We start from the raw sequence: 22123 nt of genomic DNA on the forward strand, positions 1-22123 counted from the left end.
AGAACCATTAAAAATCCAAAGAACCTTTAAGAAATCCTTTTTTTATAAGAGTATCTACACAAGTCCTTGCTCTTAGAAAAAGATCTAGCACTCTTATGGCTTCTTCTGTTTGCCTTTCTAGGGAAACCCTTAAAGATTTTATGCAGAACCCTATACAAGGGGTTTCCTCTTGAAAACTGATTTATAGTAAACCTTTTTTCCTCGATATTTAAGACTCTTTAACCATCCAAAGTACCCGTAGAAACAACACAACTGTTATGCTGACTTATACACCCTTAACAATTTAGAACTCTTAAGGGTTCTTCAGTTGTCCCTCTGGGTCCTATGTAGAACCTTACCACAAAGTGTTTTACTATCAGAAAAGGTTTCAAGTAGAACATTTTTGGAAGCTAAGGACCTGTGAAGAACCCTTTAAGAACCATTTTTTCTAATAGTGTATGTAGTAACTGGGTAAGTGAGGGGTACAGATTCCAAATAATTGCTTATCATTTTCTTCTTAATACCCAGAACCTGCCAGGCCTTTAACATTTAGCTAAACTGGGTTCTTAAAGGGTTCGTTGGATAAGAGGAGGGTTCTTTGGATCCTAAAGGGTTCTACTAAGAACCCTTTCCAATAGGCAAACACTCTGTTGAATGTCCCTTAATTTTTTAACAATGTATGGACTTTCCAGAAACTATTATTAGAACATTCAAAAATTATTCAATGTTCCAAGAATAACATTCCTGAAATGTTCTAAAAACATGTGCTGTAATAATGGTTATTATTATTATTATTATTATTATTATTATTATTATTACTACTACAACAATATTATACGAACATTGCTAACATGTTTTAGTTAAACAGAAACTAACACAGAAACTAAAAATTAATGTAAATAAAAATGTTACAATGATCAGAATTGTAGAATTTGTTTTTTTTTAATTTATAAAAATGACTCATAACACTTGTGTATATATAAAATGAACAGCCAAGTTGAGCAGAACCATAATGTTCAGAAAACTAAACTCCTAAACTAAAGCTGTTAAAAGCTGATATTCCTGTTTTGTGCTTAGCTATATTCCAAATAATATGGAAGACCAAATCTTGTCATTTCCACAGAAACGTGAACAGGAACTGTCTCAAATCCCCAGAATTCTGTGCAGTTGATGGAGATGTTTGACAGATCTTAGCTTGCCTTGTCTTGTTAACTATTTGGTGTTTAGAAGATATTTTACAACATTGAGGGAAAAGGGCAATTGAATGTGAGGTGAGTCTTATTATCTGAGTATGACGAACAGAAATGTCATTAACACTCCCTTTTTGCCCACGTGTTCGTTCTTGACTGTGTTTTGCTTCCTGATGATTAGCACATCAGTCACGCAGTGCCCATCACTATGGAATCTGTTCTAAGGAGTGTCACTGATTCCCTCTGGATCTGTGTTTGAGCAATAAACCTCCTTCGAACATGCTCCAGTCCCAACACATGACTCATGTACATCTGTGGAAATGAGGAACTCGAGCTCAACTGTGGCAAAGGGAAGAAGCAAAAAACTTTACTCCTTAGCATAGTTCTCTCCTTAGCATCATGGGTATTAATGATAAATCACAATATTATTATTATTATTATTATTATTATTATTATATATTAAAAATAACCAAATTAATAATAAATCATTTATATTTTATATTATATTTTATACATAATTAATAATAAATCAATAGAAAATATTTTAGGAATATTAAACGAAGCATAAAATCCACCTCTGTGAGGTGGAACCTGTAAGATAAAGTGCGTCATATGGTGGGATTTTTAATTCATTCTTACAAGCTTAATACGTTCAGAGAACACTTCTCACACCCATTGTTTCTTGTAAACAGGGCTGGAAATGTACAGGAAAATTACACTTAAAAGTAAAAGTGTGGGATTTTGTATAGAAATCTCACTCAGTTAAAATGAGTGGAAGTACATATCTTGACTAAATTATACTCGTTTATTTACTCCAGGATTTCAAATTAAATTGAAATCTTGATTAAAAATTAAGTCAGGATGTGGTTTGTTTTTTAAACATGTAACGTTACTAATATTACAGTTAGGGATTGGGGTCAGTGTGTTTTTGTATCTTTTCATACCGATGGCAAAAACCTGACAGAAATCAAAGTCACATCGCCTTCTTCTTCAGTTTCATCTGATTCTTTTTCACTAGCTCAAGTTCTTTTTTCATTACTTTACTTTAATACAAGGATCATGGTTCCCTCTCAAACAGAACTGATTCAAGGATCTTTACTCTCCTAAGCACTATAGTTTCTTTCCACTCATTGTTAAAATGATTTTTATTTGTCTTTTTTTAAAGTAAAAAGTGACATTTTGGCAACAGACTGAGTAGCTGAGATATCTAACTGAGCATGCTGGACACAAGGGTGTGTAGTAGTTGAGTAATCAGCCTAAGTAACATTACACAGTTACAGTCCCCTCTGAAAGTATTGGAATGGCAAGGCCAATTCTTTTGTTTTCGCAATAGAATTTTGGGTTTGAGATCAAAAGTTGAATATGAGGCAATAAATCAGAATTTCAGCCCAGATGTGCCCTGTTAGATTGATTGTTTAAACAATTAATAGTTCTGAATGTCTGCTCTTGGTTTGAGTTTTGCAATGTTAATTGCAAATTAATTGTTGATTTGTTGTTAAAAAGGATAAACCAGCATGAGGACCAGAGAGCTGTCTATGGGAGAAAAGCAAGCCATTCTGAAGCTGAGAAAAGAGGGAAACTTGATCATTGCACAAGCATTGGGCATAGCCAATACAACAATTTAGAATGTCTGAAAAAGAAAGAAACCACTGAGGTACTAACCAACAGACATTGAACAGGTTGGCCAAGGAAAACGACAGCAGTTGATGACAGAAACATTGTGAGATACGTGAAGAAAAACAGAAAAAACAACAGTCAGTGACATCACCAACAACCTCCATAGGGCAGGGGTGAAGGTTTTACAATCCACCATTCAAAGAAGATGTTCAAAGAAGAAATATAGAGGCCATACCACAAGATGCAACCCACTCATCAGCAGTAAGAGTCGGAAGGTCAGATTGGAATTCAGAAAGAAATACAGCGGTGAGCCACAAAAGTTCTGGAGCCAAGATTAACCTCTACCAAAGTGATGGAAAGGCCAAAGTGTGGAGAAAGAAAGGATCTCCTCATGATCCAAAACATACAAGCTCATCAGTCTGTCATGGCTTGGGCTTGCACGGCTACTTCTGTAACAGGCTAACAAATCTTTATTGATGATGTAACTCATGATGGTAGCAACAGAATGAATTCAGAAGTTTACAGAAACATTCTGTCTGCAATTTACTGAGAAATGCATCCAATCTAATTACGAGGAACTTCATCATGCAGCAAGACAATGACCCAAAACACACTGCCAACAAAAGACTTCATCAGGGAAAAAAGTGAAAGGTTTTAGACTAGCCAAGTCAATCACCAGATCTTAACCCAATTTAGCATGCATATCACCTCCTGAAGAGGAGACTGAAGGGACCCCCCCCCCCCCCCCCCCCAAAACAACAACAACAACTGAAAGAAGCTGTGGTAGAAGTCTGGAAAAGCATCACAAAAGAAGAATGCAGAAGAAACAGTTCGGTGATGTCAGTGGGTCGCCGGCTTGATGCAGTTGTTGCAAATAACAATATCAGATGCAAGTAAAGATATGCGACCAAATATTAAGCGTTATTTACTTTAATTTACTTTAAGACCATCTGTCCCTATACTTTTGCTCAACTAAAAACTGGGTGGTCTGCCACCAAAGGTGCCATATTCTAAGTTTTTTAACACATCTATTCATCTTTAGATCTCAAAGCCAAAAGTCTTCAGTGTATAGAAAAAAAAAGAAAAAAGAATTGCCCCTTGGTGTGAATGTGTGCATGCATTGTGTTCTGTGATGAACTTGGGTCCCATCCAGGGTGAATTCTCCCACCTTCAACCCAGTGTTCCCAGGATAGGCTCCGGGTCCACCACCACCCTGACCAGGATAAAGCGCTTACTGAAGATGAACTAATAAATGTTAACACTTATGATGCAGGACAAATAGGAATAACTCTGATTAATTCTGATTATTTCCCTAATGTGTATAACAAAATTAATTTTCTTTTAATTTTTCATCAGTATTCTGGTAGGAACCAATGAAACCAGTAAAAATTTACCCAAGGCTTTTAAAAAAATAATCATTATTATTACAACTGTAACAAGATAAAAAGCAAACACTGGCACTGTACATTTTTCCTTTGTTGACTATGTATTATTGTAGTTAAAATAAAACATGAAAAACGAATTATCCCTAAAATGTGCTAGAAAACATCATACATAGGAAATAGTCAGACTTGGGTAAAAATGTGCAAAAGTGAAATATTTAATATAATTATTAATTTAAAGCTAGAAATCTAGACCAGCTTTGCATTGAGGATTTTTTATTGCTGTAATGTGACTAAAGCAAAACAGAAGTTGTGGTTTTGGTCATGTTCTGCCTTTTGTGACATGCGGCCGCAGTACAGGCGTGTACAGGGTGTTTTTTTCTGGTATGCAAAGTATGATGTTCAGGCCACTACACTGTGGTTTCCTCAGACTTCTGGCCTGAAATCAATCATCCATCATCCTCTCACTTACTCTCAGTCATATGATCCCATGTGCATACACACACACACACACACACACACACACACACACACACACGCACACACTCAAGCTTCTGTGCATGTGAAAGTCACATCCGGCTCATTCAAAACGCCCTGTTTTGTGTAAGCAAATCACAGAAGACAGAGGCAGGATAGAGGTCAGGGCATGACTGAAACGCCGAACTGATCATTCTGTGTGTATAATATTCCTGCACGTGCAGTCGTTATCGCCAACTGTAGCTCTGTGGATGAGTGAGGATCACCCATGTGACTCGAGATAGAAAAAACACATAGAGAGGCTGCTGAAGAACCCAAGACAAAGTTTCTTATGAAACATTGCATGTTGAACAAAAACTAGTAAATTAGTATGTAAATGTCTTAAGACACATATATCACATTCCTACAACTAAAAATGCAGAAATGTTGTAGGTATATTTATAAATGTTAAAAACATAAAAACAGTCTAAGAACAATTAGAAAGTTTGACAGATTCCACGTTGTATGAACTTAAAGTACCAAGACTGTTTGGACGACCCAATTAACAGAGAATGTTAGCAGAACATTCAGTACTGTATTAACTACTATGTTCGGCTGTAATGTTACAAAAATAACATTCATGAAATGTTCCGAAATGATGCCATGTAATAATATTTAATATCTGCGACTAAAAGAAGACTGCAAAATCTGTATTATAAAGCTATGAAAGAACAGGGCAATGTGTAGGGTTGCCAGATTGCTGAAATTTCTACAAAGCTGTGCTGTTCCTCATCTCTCTGGGCTGATAAAATAGACATAATGTAGTTAAGGTTAGGGATGACTTTTATGAATTTTAAACCTTTATTGGTCTTAGAAATGTCTATCCGACCTGGAAACCCTGACCCTGTGCAATATTGGAAAACTGCATCTGCTTTCCTCAACCTCCCCCGCCTTCACTTTAATCTCCTGGGTAAACCGATTAAAGCAGGCCGAGCCTGCAAGAAGGGATTAAGTGTGAAACTCCATTCATCATTGCTAGTCGCTCGGTTTCATCTCAGTTAGCTCACTTTATTGATTGCATGAATAAACACCCTCTAAATACCACCTAATCCACCACTGACCACATAGTAACATTTACGAGTGTTGAGCTCTCACAATGAAATACCTTTTAACACAGACACATTGACAAAAAGAAAGACAAACATACAACTAGATAGATAGATAGATAGATAGACAGACAGACAAAGAGACAGACAAGTCTGAATGACAGGCAGACAGAATGATTAATACTGTACAAGGCAGAGAGACAGACAGATTGTTAGATATACAGATATTCATTCACATAGACTTTATTGTGGGGTATAGACAGATAGACAGAATGATACCCAGACGAACAGGTAAATAGAGAGATGTACAGCTAAACAGACCATGCTAAACAGACCAAACAGACTAAACAGACCATGCTAAACAGATCATGCTAAACAGACCAAGCTAAACAGACATCTGTGCAGCTTTGACAGACCCACAGCTAGAAAACAGACCATCAGATAGGCAGATAGATGGACGCACAGCTAGACATATAGATGTACATCTCTGACAGACAGACAGACATGTATCTTTGACAGACAAGTGATGTACGGGTAGACAGACAGACATACAGTACATGTTTGACAGACAGATATACATCTTTGACGAATAGACATAGAGAGGTACAGCTAAGACAGGCAGATGTACAGCTAGATATACACACAGACAGCAAGAAAGCAGACAGGCATAGTCAGTCAGACAGACAGACCTAAAGACAGACAGATGTATGTCTCTGCCAGACAGACAGAGCCTAACAGCCAGACGGAAAGATGTACATCTGGACAGACACAAGTACAGCTAGAAAACATTTTTTCATCTTCATCAGTAAATGTTATATCTTATATCATCATTTCTTCATCAGTAAATGTTATATCTTATATCATCATTTCTTCATCAGTAAACATTATATCTTATATCATCATTTCTTCATCAGTAAATGTTATATCTTATATCATCATTTCTTCATCAGTAAATGTTATATCTTATATCATCATTTCTTCATCAGTAAACATTATATCTTATATCATCATTTCTTCATCAGTAAATGTTATATCTTAATCAGGGTTGCGGTGGCTAGAAATCAGACAGACAGACAGTCAGAGAGATAGACAGATAAACAGATGGACACAGAGCTTTGACAGACAGACATACAGCTTTACAGACAGATTGAATTGTTGTCCTATACAGTGGGTTGTACAGGCAGTGAAACAGGATGACATTAACTGATGCAGCACTGAAGTTTTCATCTTCGCACTAACTCACAAGTTTATTTTCAGCTTTATTAGCCAATTAGCAGCAGAGCCTCAGTCCACCATGATGAAGTCACAAGTAACACAGCGGATGAGGACAGCCCTCGAGCTTCCTGTCTCACTTTCCCCTTCAAAACAGAAGCGTTTATGAAGGAAGAGAGAGGTGTGATTACAGTTAGTGTGTGTATGACAGCTTCACTGTTTCCTTCTCAGAACTGTGTTTGTGTTGAAATGTGTGTTCATCTCATCTTATTTTAATGTATTTTTGTGTCATGTGGCCAGGACTGCGGCTTCACCATCTGGCCTGAGCATCTGGGTCCCTACTGCAGAGGTTTATATAGCTAACAAATGTGCGCGCATACACACCCACACACACACACACACACACACAGTGAGGTTCTCACTGAGGTTAAAACAATGTTTTTTGAAAAATTCATATACTTTACTCCAAATGTAACTGACCAGCCAGCTGTTCGGTGCCAAAAGTTCACTACAAGGTTAATGTTGCTAACAGGTAATGGAAGTAACCTAAAATCTTTTGTGTAAAAATCTACTTCAAATTACATCAAGTTCAGTAATGTCACATGTGGTTTAGAACATAGTGTGACTTCCTGTCATCTATAAACATAAGCTAAACTTCACCATGTAGCCGAAAACTGGAACAGGGTGGGAACAGCCATCTTGGACAAATCACTTTTGTGGATAATTAACTTCCTCTTTGAAATTAAATCTGTAAATACAAACTCTTCTTGGTATGTTAAAAAATGTTTATTTAAAAACAAGATTATATAGCTTAATAATGTTTTGAGACAAGTACTCATTTTGGCAGGTAAGTTTTAGACTTAAACATATTATACATCATTTAGTTGTTTGGTTAATTCTAGTTTGCTGACAGGAATCTTACGCAACCCAAAACAAATTCAATCAATAAAAACTTGAAATAAAAGCTGCTGTTATAGAAAATTAATCAATACCTTCTGACTAATCAGATTCGAGAATGTTGTATATTTTAACATGCTACAGGTATAAATTCATCTGTAGAAGCTCTCGTCATAAGCTGAATGAGAATTGTATTGTTGTCATACTTGTATCCTGTAAAAATTTCCCAGATTCATCATTTCTTCCACGGACGTCTGCTTGTTGTCCACTTAGGACAAAGCGATTATGACCGATGATATTAAGGTGGCAAAAAGGAGATCCTTCATTTCCTTTTCAAGCTCTTCTTGGCTAACAGGAGGTGACAAAGGCCAGACACAGGAAGACTCCCATCTCTGTGAGTGAGAGGAGGAAGCAGACTTAAAAGAGAAGAGTCCTGGCACCCGGTTTGCTCTTCACCTCACCTCCTCCCCCCAATCCCTCTCTCTCTCTCTGTTATCGTCTCTCGCTTTCACCAGAGGTGATGATGAGGAAGCAGAACATTCTAGCAGTTTTTTGGAGCAGATATTTGGCCGGAAGATTCCTTCACTGGAATATAGTAATGAAAACTGGCCACTAGGTGTTTGGTCATTTCAAATCTCACTTCTCAGCTTATATCCAACCATCTCAGCTGTAAAAACCGAGAGAATATATCAATATTTTTTTTTACTGTTTTTTATATAAAAAAAATGTATTTATTAAATTTATATTAGAAATAATGAATAATAGCTTGCTGGCTTGTGGTGTGATAAAGCCAAGCTGATTATTTTCCTATAACAGAATATCCCACTGTGTTTCATTCCTTTTACACTACAACAATTTGCCAATGATTATATATTTTATTTATTTATGAATGACACAGGCTTTCTTTTTTCTCTCTCTTGATAATAAGACAAAGAAAAGGCAGCTTGTCATGTTATCAAGAAACCACAAAAAACTAGCACAAACTCTTTTGTCCAAAAAACATTAACTTAAAGTTACAACTTTACCTCTGACTGTTACAAAGTGCTGACACTGGAGACTCCTTCCACAGGAAACGTCACCATATCCTCAGTTGCACTACTATCAGAGCTGCGGTTACAGAGAATTAATTAACAACTTGTGACCAATCAAAATCGAGAATACAACAGCGCTGTAATTTTCATTACACAACAGCACGGCACCATGGGATTATGTACACAATAACATTATTATTATTACCTGTTCATGCATCACACGAAGGTAGTTAGTGTTAATGTGACATGGTACATGGATATTCTACTTTACTCAGAATTCTGTCTGCTTTTCCTCTTTATAATCTTAAATAAAAGTCAGTCTTTTTGTTCATTGAGTCTCTACACTGTAATAACTGAGACATTGTCAAATGAAAATATCCTGAATATAGGCAAATTTATGTAATATTTTACACAATAAAATTATGATAAAACAAATTTAAGATTATTATACATAGTTATATTTATACTACTTTTAAGCATTTCATTCTGGAAAGAAGTAACATTATCTGCTTATAGAACTAGATAATGAAAAAAATGTCTGAGGCTGCTCTCACACTTGGTGTCTTTTTCTCAGCTTTCAGTGTATGTGTTTTCTTGGTCACAGCGAGGCATCAAAAAAAAAAAAAAAAAAAAAAAAATTCAGAAAAGCTCAGAGTGACATCCTAATTTTTTTTTTTTTTACACTTTGTTCCCAGACCAATCAAGTCATAAGTTAGGTGCATGCAAGAAAAACAACCATGCAGGACAGAGTGCTGGTGAAAAAATGAGTCTTGTTAGTCAATGACTATGAAGAAATTTATGGCATTGAATCGGCAATATTTCTTTGCTTTTATTCTAACATTGCTACTAAAAATAATAACGTGGGTACACAATGTGACATCCCATTTTAGTTGTGGCTGCCTACAGTCAAGTTGCACAAGCAGCTCAAATTCTCTTGATTTTCTGCCTCCAAAGCAAACAACTTCCTTATCACCAGAGTTACACCAATCTTTATCTCATCTGCATTACTGATAATAATAATATATCTGTTGCAGAGAGCAAACTAGGCTCGCTGCTTTTTAATCATATCAGCACAAAAAGTGTTCAGAGATTTTCTGAAAAAAAAAAACAAAAACAAACAAACACCAAGTATGAAAGCAGCTTAAATGTGCTTTAATAATTGACTATTTAAATCTTAAATATAAAAAATATATACAGTGGGGTCCAAAAGTCTGAGCCCATATTGAATCATTGAACGTGTGTAAATGATTTTTTTTTTATTTAAAATTGGAAATAAACAGAAAGTTTTAGATTTAAAACAAAAAGTAAATGCTCTTCAATATAATGAATATGTAATATTCAAGATTCTGCACTGTTTCTAAAGGTTTTGAATAAACTTGTGGAGTCCATGCCAGCTCGAGTGCACACTAAAGTCATTAAAGCAATAAAGGGGACATACCAAATACTAAGAAATTCATGTAAATATTACAAAAATTCTACTTTTCACTCAATTTGTTGTCTGTAATATAATTTGTAATGAAAACTGTTGTATTAAATTAGAAAAGAATGCAAATGAATGCAGACTTTTGGACCCCACTGTATATTTAAGATTTGCTATTTCTGAACTTGATTATTTGGGCATCGTGTTCTCTCCTTACATAATTTCTCTTTATTATAATATGTTGTATCATATATGTATGAATATTTGATAAAAGTGGGAATTAAATGTTTAATCTCTACTGCCTAATCTAATTTTGTGCCTTATTAATTTCTCACGGTTAAAGAGTTTGAGTTGAATGGAACTCCCAGTGCCATGTTGTAACCTTGTGGTTCAGGACCTGTGGTTAGTTGAAGGTCTAATGTGCTGAAAGATCAAGGACACACAGAGAGAAGGAAAGTGAGAGAAGGACACAGGACTGAGGACAAGGGGGAGGTGGATCACAGGGAGGCAGATGTTCTGTCTGGACTACCCAACTTCCTCTCATGAGTCTGTCACATAGGTGACGTGTGCTCGACATGGCACTGCTTTCATCTGAGTGCCGCACACGGCTCTTATTTGCGTTGGCTAATTTTTACAGGAAGCCAGAAAAACAAGAAACCAAACAAAAGCAGCAATATTGCAACCTTTGCCTACCTTCCCTCTGGCTTTCTGAGAACATGGTCTGAGTTTGGACAGGCTCCAGGAGAGCATTCAGCTGCTGAGCTGATATGTGCCATTGCCTAAGAGCTCCTCTTCCTGCCAGGACGGCCTTCAACGCACAACAGCAGTCTAACTCTCACATTTTTTCCTCTCCCACAAGGCTTTAACCCTTACTGTGCCTTACAGTACAACTTAAAAACATGAGTTTGTGTTTCTGCTCAGATAGTTCCTGATTTGTCTGTATCAATCGTTTAAAGTTCCCCTGAACATATCATTTTAAACCATTCAAAACAACATATTTAGATTAATAGCTTGCAAAAAAAATATACTAAAATGGCCAAAGAGCACATCTATACCTTTACCCTTATTAAAATTCCTGAATATAAAAAGATGCAAATTGGAAATGCCCCCTTGCCCTACTACAATCCCAAAAAGATAACCAGGTAGCTAACTTCTAGTAAACCTGCTTGTGAAACACATATAGGTGTGATGGTCAGGTGTCCATATACTTTTCAACAAATAATGTATATTCTTTATGTCTATTATTAGTTGTTAGCTAGCAAGCTTAGCACTCATGTTCTGTGGCTAAATGGCTAAAATCCAGGCACCACGTTCTCATCCTCTAATCTCAGACACATCATTTGGCTAATTAAAGATACTTTCATGCCTGCTGTTTCTTTTTTATTTACAAATGAAAGTGCAAGCGGTGTGTTTTCTGTGATAATATGATGAAAAGCAGCTTATGAGACATGCACACTAACTATAACAACACTCTCCACTCCCTGCTAATATCGACTAACTAACTAGCCTAGCATGCTCTCTAGATTAGATTTATAATAACAGTAATAATATATCAGTAATGCAGATGAAATAAAGATTGGTTTAACGCTGGTGATAAGGAGGTAGTTTGTCTTCACTGTAGAAGACTCTTGAAAACGCTTGAAAAATCAGGAGAACTTGAGCTGCTTGTGTGACTAGCCTGTACTCAGCCTCAGTTAAAGTGAGACCCAAAAATATACACATTGTTATTTTTAGTTACATTGCATTATTGAAATATTGGCCAATATTTTGTAAATCTTCTTATATTCGCTCACTAACAAAACTCATATTTTCATTGGCACTTTGTGCTCCATATTTGTTTTTCCCGCTTGCCCCCCAACTTTCTGAAAAGTTAAGCTTTAGAGGCTCTGCTATGTCCATAAAACCCCATCGGCAACACTTTCAGCCCAGCGTCCCTGTAGGATTGCTTATAAATCCTTTTTAATTGCCTAAAATTGTATTTACTGTAGACATACTGACATTCAAGAAAAAATAGGACTATTGCACTGTGCTGACATTTTTCACCCAGACATGCATCGTTACTGTATATAATCAGAGTCAACATACGGGTGGAGTTAATCATTTAAACATTTTTTTAATTCTGGTAAAGACATACTTTTTTTTTCTACAACTGTCCATTAAAAATGTATTGACATTCACTTCTAAGCAGCTTCTGATTTTTGACTTACACTTGCAGGAGGGAGAAAAAAATAATAAATAAAAATATCATATTAAAACTGAGTAATACTAATTGAGTAATAATCTAGTAGTTAGCTTTTCAAGCAAGTTAGAAAAGTTCCAATAAATGTAGCACATGTTAAAATATTGGGCCACTGAAATTTTAAAAATGGGTAAATAATAAAAACAACAACAACAATAATAATAATAATAATAATAATTTATGTGGTGCAATTAGTGAAAAAACAGACAGTATGCACTATAGTTCAGATAATTAACCAATTAAAAAATCAGATTTTTATGTATATATTCTTGCATTTTGACAAATTATAAATATATATATATATATATATAAAAAAATAAATTAGCATAAACAGAAATTCCTCAGCCAATCAGAATCATATCCCGATGTTAAATTCAATTGTCTAATGGACTTTTTAATGTGATTTTGGAGGCTTTTTTGAGGATTTTTGATTTAGATCTAGGCATGAATCATTGTCGTGAACTTTGGCTGTTCTGTCATCTCAAAGCCTCGACTCGATTTTAGAAAAATACTGTTTCATTTTGTGAGCACCATGAAAACTCACAGTGACAATGAATTTAAATTTCAACTTTCACCTTGTTTTGTTGCACTTCCTATGTTTGCTCAGGCAGATGGAAAATTTTTTGATATCACACACACCAAGAAGTGAAAATTGTTAATGAATTACATAAGTGACTACAACTACCAGATGTTCTTGAGCAAAATGTTTAAGAAGCTGTATATTTTCACCCCCCACTTGTTTGTGAGGGGGAAACACGAGTGGGTTAATTGAACCTCCTGAGGGACAGGGACATGAGAGATATAAGGGACTTTTAGCCTTGCCATGGCCTCAGAGAGAGCCTGAGCTTCATGATGCAGTCAGTGATGTGGGGGGAGGGGCTAACTGATCGAGAGGGGGACAGGAAGGCCTCACAGTGTCCTTGATTGGCACTCACACTCAGGAAATGATAAGGAGCTAAAGTAAACACGTCTGGTCATGTTGGAGGGCGGGGACTGCTCCCAAAACATGTCATGACCACCTTATGAGCAGCGGAGGAGAAGAACAGCCCATGAGCTATTTACTCCAACACAACCCCCCCTTTTCCTCCCATCGTCTTCACTAGCCTTTAATTACCCCATTACAGCAATCCTCGTTCAGCTGCACTGATTAGCCACAAAAACCTCCACAGAACTGAATGAAATGCCTCCTGCAACAATATAGTCGAGTAGAAAATTTTGCAAACCCTTAGTACAAAGTGAAGATAAAGAAGTTTGATTTATAGCAACAAGACAGTGTGTTTTTCTTTCACTGTCAGACTGAGTAATGAGATATTAATAGTGAATGTGTGGTGATATTAGATGGGAAGCTAAAATCTAATATTTATCAACAGCTCAGCTATTTGGGTTGCGCAATGGAGCATAATAAGAATGATGTGGGGCAAACTATATTACACACACACACACACACACACACACACACACACACACACACACTTAAGCCAGAGACAGCTGCATTCCTAAGTTCTCATTTTTGTTTCTCATTTTCAAGTGTTTTTTTAATCTGTAATGCTCTATTGAGCTCATGCTGTGTTTCCTCTAAATATCAAACATGGTAAACAAAAAAGTTGTACACCTTTTGTTAAAAAAACACACTAAACTTGCAGTTCTGTTATGTTATGTCTTTTTTGTATAATTTGTACTTTGTGGACCATGTGTGCTTAGCATATCTATCTGTACTTTTTCCTTTAAAGGCAATTTGGGTAAATTTAATAAAGTAAATCATCCACCTCTTTCACATTCATTACACCTATGACTGTATTTCACACACACACACACACACACCTTCTCAATCACTGCTGATGATGTGTTATGAATGTGTGATGAAAGCAGGCTGAAAAAATGTCAGCCCAAATGGAGATTAAATCCAGGACGCATTTCACTCTGTGGAATCACCTGACACAGCTGTTACTGATACGCTGCGTGAATCTACAGTCTGGGCTAGAAAGAAATCAACCCCAGCCTCGCTTCTTCATGTACTTTTCTTACAACCATTGAAAGTGTTGTTGTGCTTGGTTCCACAAAAATCCAAAATAATCCACTTCAAGTCATTTGTTAACAGCAAACGACCGGATGTGGATGCCAAAAATGAAATATATATATATATAATGTTTTTTTATTTTCTTGAAAGACAGCAGGGCTTAACCCTGCTAACACATTTGTACCAGTCACTCCTGATAAAAACCATTACCCTCATTTGTATGGGATATTTTTTATTTCAAGCCTAAAATACAAAGTGATTTATACAGAAACAAAAAAAAGACAAAATAAAGTATTGGCATCTTCATGAAACAAATAGAAATGTATGAAAGTACTAAAAAAAAATAAACATCTTGAATGCTTTCAGGTTCAATAATTTTAAAGTGTGTTTACAGTGCAGCAATTTACACACGCACACAAAAGGTGTGCCAAGTTAAATATGAGCGGCCAATTGCAAACTAGATCACATGACATCTCTTACTGACTTAATCCACTGCTTCTCATAGGGCACCCACAGTAACCTTTGCTCTCTCTCTGTCATAAGATTCATAGCTTCTGTGGTTGTTTCTGTAACCAAAGTTAAGCCACTGATGACCATTATGAAAGCGTGTTATCAGGCTCCATGACGAGGACATGGGATTGGAATTTTGGAGCCCAAAATGACATCTCTACTAGCCTTTATTTATACTTTTTTGGCCTGAAAAAGCCTCATGGGTTTTGTTTACACAATATTAATAGTTTAGCAACATTAGATAACATAGCCAGCTAACATAACACAGCACTGTTCTGATGATGGCCAGCTAACTAGTTATCTTCACTAATGTTAATTTTCCAGTAGTGGATATAGCAAATTTAAAAGGTAGCAAATGTTAGGTTTACAGTTATATTGTGCATTGGTGTAAATGGTGTACTTCTCTAGCATACTAACAAACATTAGACAATCTGTTATATTAGATGTTATACTAAATTACATCCAGAATGTTTCCAGGTGGAACCAAACAGGCCTTCATGGCAACTGTAATGGCAACCGTAATAGCCTACTTAGACTACCCGCCATACATCACCCTGTTTAGCAATCCCGTACTTGCCTGTTTCCATCTCCCACAACAAGGACGATGGGTTGGACTTTAGGAGGCACTTTGTTAGGGAGCCTAAGCTTGGTATTATTGATATTAGCTGTTTTAAATTACTAAGGTTACAATAAAACAGAAATAAAATATATACAGTTAACATATATAAAATATATTTTAAAAATAAACAACATAAATATATGTATATATATATATATATATATATATATATATATATATATATATATATATATATATATATTATTAAAAAATTACTGTACATTAAAAAAATGATAGATTTCCACATTTCAAGCCAAATTTCCAATAAAATTAAAAATTAATAAAACAGGTGTTGGACTATTTCATTGCGTGACAACACGGTGTGACAACAAATGTACAGTATATAGAGAATAATAATGAGCCTCATTTATCAATATTTTAGTAAAGTGTTGTGTGTAAATATTTTTGTGGTCCAAACCAAACTGTATGTGTGTATGTTGACCAATCAGTCATAAATTACAAAAGTGCTTTCACAGCACAGCTGATCTACAGTTAGTCCCTCAGGCAACACTCCATAAAAGGCAAAGCTAACAAAGAGCCGAAAACAACAAAGTGATGAGTAAACAGTGAAAAAGAGCATTTAGTGTGCAGTGTGCGGTAAAAGTTCCAGTAACGCAGCTTAGATATTGCAGTGTGTCAGATACAACAGACACACATTAACACTTCCTCCTTTTATGGGGTGCCATTACTTTGGTCCTGTTTGAATAGCTCCTCTTATTTGTCTTAATTTATGGATTTCTTTTGGATTGCTTTCTTACAGGTTATTTATATGAGTGTCACAAAATGTAACATAACCAACTATAAGATTTGAAGCTGATCAGAATGAATGTGATCAGGTTCACATTATTGAGTCTCCTTATAAGTAAATATACACAAATTCAGCAGCAAAGTGTATGGTACGAACATTTTTCACAACTAACTGGATTTTCATGAACACCACATATCTTGTGTAAATGCTCCTATAAACACTTTATTCCTTATAAATTCCTTCATAACTCGTTTGATAAATAAAACCCAGTGATTACACATTACGATAAATACTACTCTCATTGCCATTTATATAAACTGATATTAGCTATTTTGCTAGTAGAACAGGCTACTGATATAAAGTACACCATGTAATAGTCTAATGTCAACTAGCTTGCTAGCAAACATGGTCATCACAGTTAAACTGAGATATTTTCATATGTTCAGGTCCCAAGCTGATAAATCCGCAACATGGAGAGAATCAAGGCCACGACAACAAATGTGCTTTTGTTGAGACTCTTACGGCTTGCATGAAAATCCGATTTCCTGCATTTCCTTGCCTTCTTGAGTCAGTACAGAGGTCAAGGGTAGTCCTGTACACGTGCACATGGATATTTCTGCTATTCCACAAAGACAATGTGTAGCTCATGTGCGTTATCGCTTGATAAAAGTGTGGCAGTCAGTATACAGAGCTCTGGATCATTCCCGTAACACGGGCCTGCACTGGGACAGGCAGAAGATCAGGCGCTTTTTTTGCTAGCCTCAGGAAAAGAACTCAGGAATATTTGAACAGCAGTTGAGGTGGTTGTCAGAGTGCAGTATAATAGGATTAGAGCGCAATAAGACGATAGAGTAACCCTGCCCCTCACACAGGCTTAATCCTCCGGAGGTTATGATAACAGAAAATAGAAATACAAAATGTGCAAAGCTGTAATATAAGCAGCAGAACTCCACTTCTAACTAATGTTTGCAGTAATCCAGCAGTGATACAGAAGCGTGACATTTTCCTTCAAGCCAACAGCACATTTACAGCATCTATCATTTGTTATACATCATAAAAAAACAGATATTTAGTTTGTTTTGGTCAGCCATTAGTAATCCTAACATTATCACCACTATAATTTGCCAAATGTTAGCGTGCATGCAACTTACACACTGGTGTTGAATTACAATTTAATTACAGTTTGGAGATAACCTTAACCCTGTGTTCACACTAGCAAACGACACAGGACCGTTCATTTTCATTGTACTTGCATGACACAGGGCCACAATATCAGCAACAACAGCAAACAATAAAGCAACGTTTGACTTAAGATTTTCTCAAGTCTATTCAAATTACATATAACAGGGGTTCGTCTTATCTTGTCATATACAACCTCTCATTACAGAGACATTACGAAGAAAAATAAAACTGGGAAGGAAGTAGCAGATATAGTTGGTGCGTCTGGTAAGCGTATGTAGCTAGTACATTTAGCTTGCTACGCTAATCTGTTCAAAAAGCTAGTATGAATCCTAGAATGTAAATTATACAACCAATTTTCACACTGATTAGTGCATTTTGTTATTTAACTAGTTAGCGTTACAAGATTTAGATAGTTACTACCATTTGTCATCAGAAATAAAACAAGCAAACAAACAAACAAAGAAACAAAACCCTGGACAGGCCACACCCACAAGCTACAACAGTAGCAGTCGCTACACACCCACAAGAGACAAACTACAAATAACACAAGAGACTTGTCACTTGCTAGTGTTAATGTAGGGTTCTAAGAAGCACTTCTGATGAGGTATAAACCAGTCATAACCTACAATGGCGCTTCCTTGTGACAGAGATGTTTCCATGACGCCACACACTAAGCCAGTTTATAACCCTTAGTTCTGTTAGAATCACATTTTGGATGAATCTGAACATGGAGATACAGACAGCTCTTTGCCTCGTGTGTGACTCATTACACAGGTCCCAGAAAAAATAAGAGATTCTTAGCTGCCCTTCAATTAATAGTGGTGGTTGATTGAGGAGACAGGATCAAGACCTGACGGCTCCTGGGATGAAAAATGATTACGATTGCAGAGACAGTCACTGGACCCAGTGAGTAATGGTCTGGACTTTTTGAAGGGATTGGCTGTCCACAGAGACAATCTGCACGAAGCTCGGAGTCAAGGCGGGGGAGAGAGAGCGACCAGAGCTAAATCACAAAGCTGAATCATACTTGTTATTAACTCATCTATATACCTATATATCTAGTAATCACATATGGCAGAGACAACATCGATACACTATCTGTGCCACGTGATTTGCTATGCAATTTAGCGCCAAGACATGTTTGTTATCTGATGTTTGCCTCTTTAGTGTTGCACTAGTAATGGTAATTTTAAATAACTATGCAGAAATGCTAGCAGGTAAAGTCTGTATTTACACTTCTAAGTTCAAACAGAACTATTATATGGAATTTCACTAATCAGAGACATGGATGTCTGTTGCAGGACAACTCAGGCCTTTGGACTGTTTTTAGTCAGTGTACGGTATGCCTTGATTTGACCCCTATATAAAGTAAGGAATAAAACACTCCACGCCATGCTGTTATAGGACAATAATCAACGACAGGATGGTGTGATGAAGCGGAGTTACTGTTACCACCCTGAAGTTGGAGCGTCCACCAAACAAGTCACTGTGATTGAGCTGTTCTTACAGATGAAGTACTAAAATCCAGTGTATTAATATAAAACTGTGATTTGCAACTGCACTACTGTCAGAGCTGCTGTTATAGACAATTTATCAACACCTTCTGACCAATCAGATTTGAGAATTCAACAGCGCTGTGGTTTAGGCCTATATTAAGTATGATGGGTTGTACAGGACAATGGTAATTGACTTATTTACATTTTGGAAGAGATATAAAAGCATAGAAAACAAGGCCATCATTTTCACAAACATACAGTGCTGTGTGTTTTTTTTTTTTTCATCCAGCTCCTTTATGCAAATAAAAAAACTGAATAGAAAAGCCTGAAATTTGAAGAAATTCATAAATGTTTTACTCTTGACTGAGGTGGAAAAGTTGGTCTATCGATAAAAACAAACATGATGCGAAAAGGAGTGATGGAAATGGAGTTTTTTTTTTAACAAATCATGACATAGGGGCACATGGTTCAGTGCTATGTTTAGATATGAAACAGAGGTTTTGGATGAGACAGATTTCTGTTATTTCTTAGCTACATTCCTTTTGAAGCACCAGATGAAAACACCAGACACCAACAGGTTTTAAGCTGAGCAATTCTGTAACGATTGTGCAAATGTAATTTTAGGTTTAACTGTTCCTTTAAGACTTATGTAAAATAAAAAAAGGGTAAATGTTGCTTCAAGAATAGCACTGCAATATTTTTTAAAAAGCTCATCGCCTGACTGTAGTGCTCTTACAGTATTTGTAGTGTACTGGAGGACTCCCCCTACACTCTTCACTAATGAAAGACTTCCTGCTGATACTTTACTGAAGAATGAGAGCAGTCTTTGCACTGAATATTCAACTTACATTGCTGCAATTGCACGGACTTTGGTTCTTCTAAGCCCTAATGCTCCACTTTATCACACGCCTTTGGCTCCATGTAATGGAATGTGACATTAGGACTGGAGGGGAAGGAGGAAACCAAATTAGTCTCCTGCTCGGCACAGAGGCAATGAAAAATGTGTTGTTCAAATCCTTAATTGATTTAATATGCACGTTGGGGGCCACTGCCCAAACCAAGGAGGAGGAATGAAGCAATAACAAAGAGCTTGTCTTAAATGCTTTGGAATGAAAAGCATCATATTTTGCAGAGTCAAGACCTGACAAGAGGCTCGTGCTAGTGTGCGTGTTTAATGCTAGAGCTAAAGATGAATATTCACCATATTTTTCATGTGACCTCGGGAAACTTAACTCCATTGTTTTTAGCCTAGCCAGTGATAGTTAGCTCATTTTTTTCCACATAAAATATTTACAGTAGGTGAAAATAAAATATTTACAATAGGTGTGGCATTGTGGTGCAGCGTGTAACATTGCTGGCTTAGAGTCATTGGTTCAATCCTGAGCTCGGGTTACTGTCTGTGTAGAATGTTGCATGTTCTCTTCGTGTCTGGGTTTCCTTCAGAAAGGAAACCTAAATCCCATTTTTTGGAAGCTAAAAACCCTTAATTATACAATGAAACCTTAAAGAACCAATGAAGAACCCATGAAGAAGAGTGTAGTTGCTAACATCTCTACACTGCTAAAATATCTTAGCAAATGAAAGCATTTAAAATTTAGAATTATATTTAAAATGTGAAATAATTTTTAGGCATTTTATGGATTTTTAATAAAAAAAAATTATTATGGCTCCACTGCAGTCCTGACCAGGATAAAGCAGTTAATGAATGAATGAATGAATGAATGAATGAAGACATTTAGTGTGTGACATTTCACAGATGTCCCTTCTGTGGTTCTTCGAAGGTCCTTAATTAAGGGTAATTAATGGTGTTTAGCTTCCTAAGAAGCCAATCTTTAAAGGAAACACCACGTTGTAGGATTCTACATAAAACCTTTTTGCATTCTCCCTGAGAGACAAACCAAAGAATCAATAAGGATAAGTTATTCAGTGTTTTGGTATCCTCTCAGTGGCAATATTCATCCACACACACTAGTCTTTTGATCTACAATTTGGATTTGTGTATTGTCATACAATACTTCCACATTGTAAAATAAAGGTATATTTTTCTATTTTTAATTAAAAAAGATGGAGTGTACAAACTTTTGAATTCTATACATGGGGGAGACTGAGGAACATTCTGCAGTGGTGTGTTAGATGGTCTTATGGTCTGGGTGCCACACAGGAATCCATTTCAATGTTTAATAATGGAATTTACCAAACCCTCGGGGCATGACGCTCTCCCTTGCTTCCTGGCCGGATGAGTTCTCCACTCCTCTGAGACGGACTTCATTTACTAAGTGCTACATGTACTCACCGGAACAGGTAAATAAAGCTGACATGTAATGGCATTGACCCTCTCAGGCGGGTTGTGGAAGATGAATGGAGCTCTGTATGTAGGACTGAGACCAGAGACGTCTATGAGGACAATGGAGCTTATCCACCACCGCACAAGTCACAAGACATTGACTAAAGGGTGAATGATTAGCTCAAATTAACATAATTAAATCTAGGCTAAAAAAAGCACTAGTGGTCTAATTTAACTAACATTAAATGCTACCTCCTGCACTTTCTGACGGGCGAACCTCAAAGGTTCTATGTAGAATCCTAAATCAGAAAGGGTTTAAAGTAAAACATGCACTTTCTTTCATGGGAAAAGGTAATACTTTTCCATCACATAAGCCCAAAAATGGTGGCATGGTGTCACAGTGGGTAGTGTTGCAGCCTCACCGCTCCAGGGTTCTCGGTTTGATCCAGCCTGCGTTACTGTCTGTGCTCAGCTTTCCATGTTCTCCCTGTGTTCATGTCAGTTTCTTGTGGATTCACTGGCTTCCTCCCACTGTCCAAAACCATATTGGTAGGTGGACGGGCTATGCTAGATTGCCTCCAAGTAGGAATGAGTGTTTGAATGGTTCCCTGCAATAGACTGGCATTCTATCCAGGGTGAATTCTCCTGCCTTGTACCCAGTGGTCGGGGGATTGGATCGGGATCCATCGTGACCCTGATCAGGATTAAGCATGTACAGAAGATGAACGAATGAATAAA

At 36.6% G+C, this 22123-nt stretch overlaps 1 long non-coding RNA gene across 1 annotated transcript; it reads right to left on the bottom strand.

The window, feature by feature from the left end:
* Positions 1-7446: 7446 nt before the first annotated feature.
* On the bottom strand, positions 7447-11123 carry LOC113542988 (uncharacterized). The gene is made up of 3 exons (XR_003404374.3): positions 10984-11123; positions 8865-8946; positions 7447-8506 (listed from the first exon to the last, which is right to left on the bottom strand). It is a non-coding gene; the product is annotated as an uncharacterized LOC113542988 (long non-coding RNA).
* Between the last annotated feature and the right edge of the window lie 11000 nt (positions 11124-22123).

This window comes from Pangasianodon hypophthalmus, chromosome 15 (assembly GCF_027358585.1).
Source record: "Pangasianodon hypophthalmus isolate fPanHyp1 chromosome 15, fPanHyp1.pri, whole genome shotgun sequence".
NCBI lineage: Eukaryota > Metazoa > Chordata > Actinopteri > Siluriformes > Pangasiidae > Pangasianodon > Pangasianodon hypophthalmus.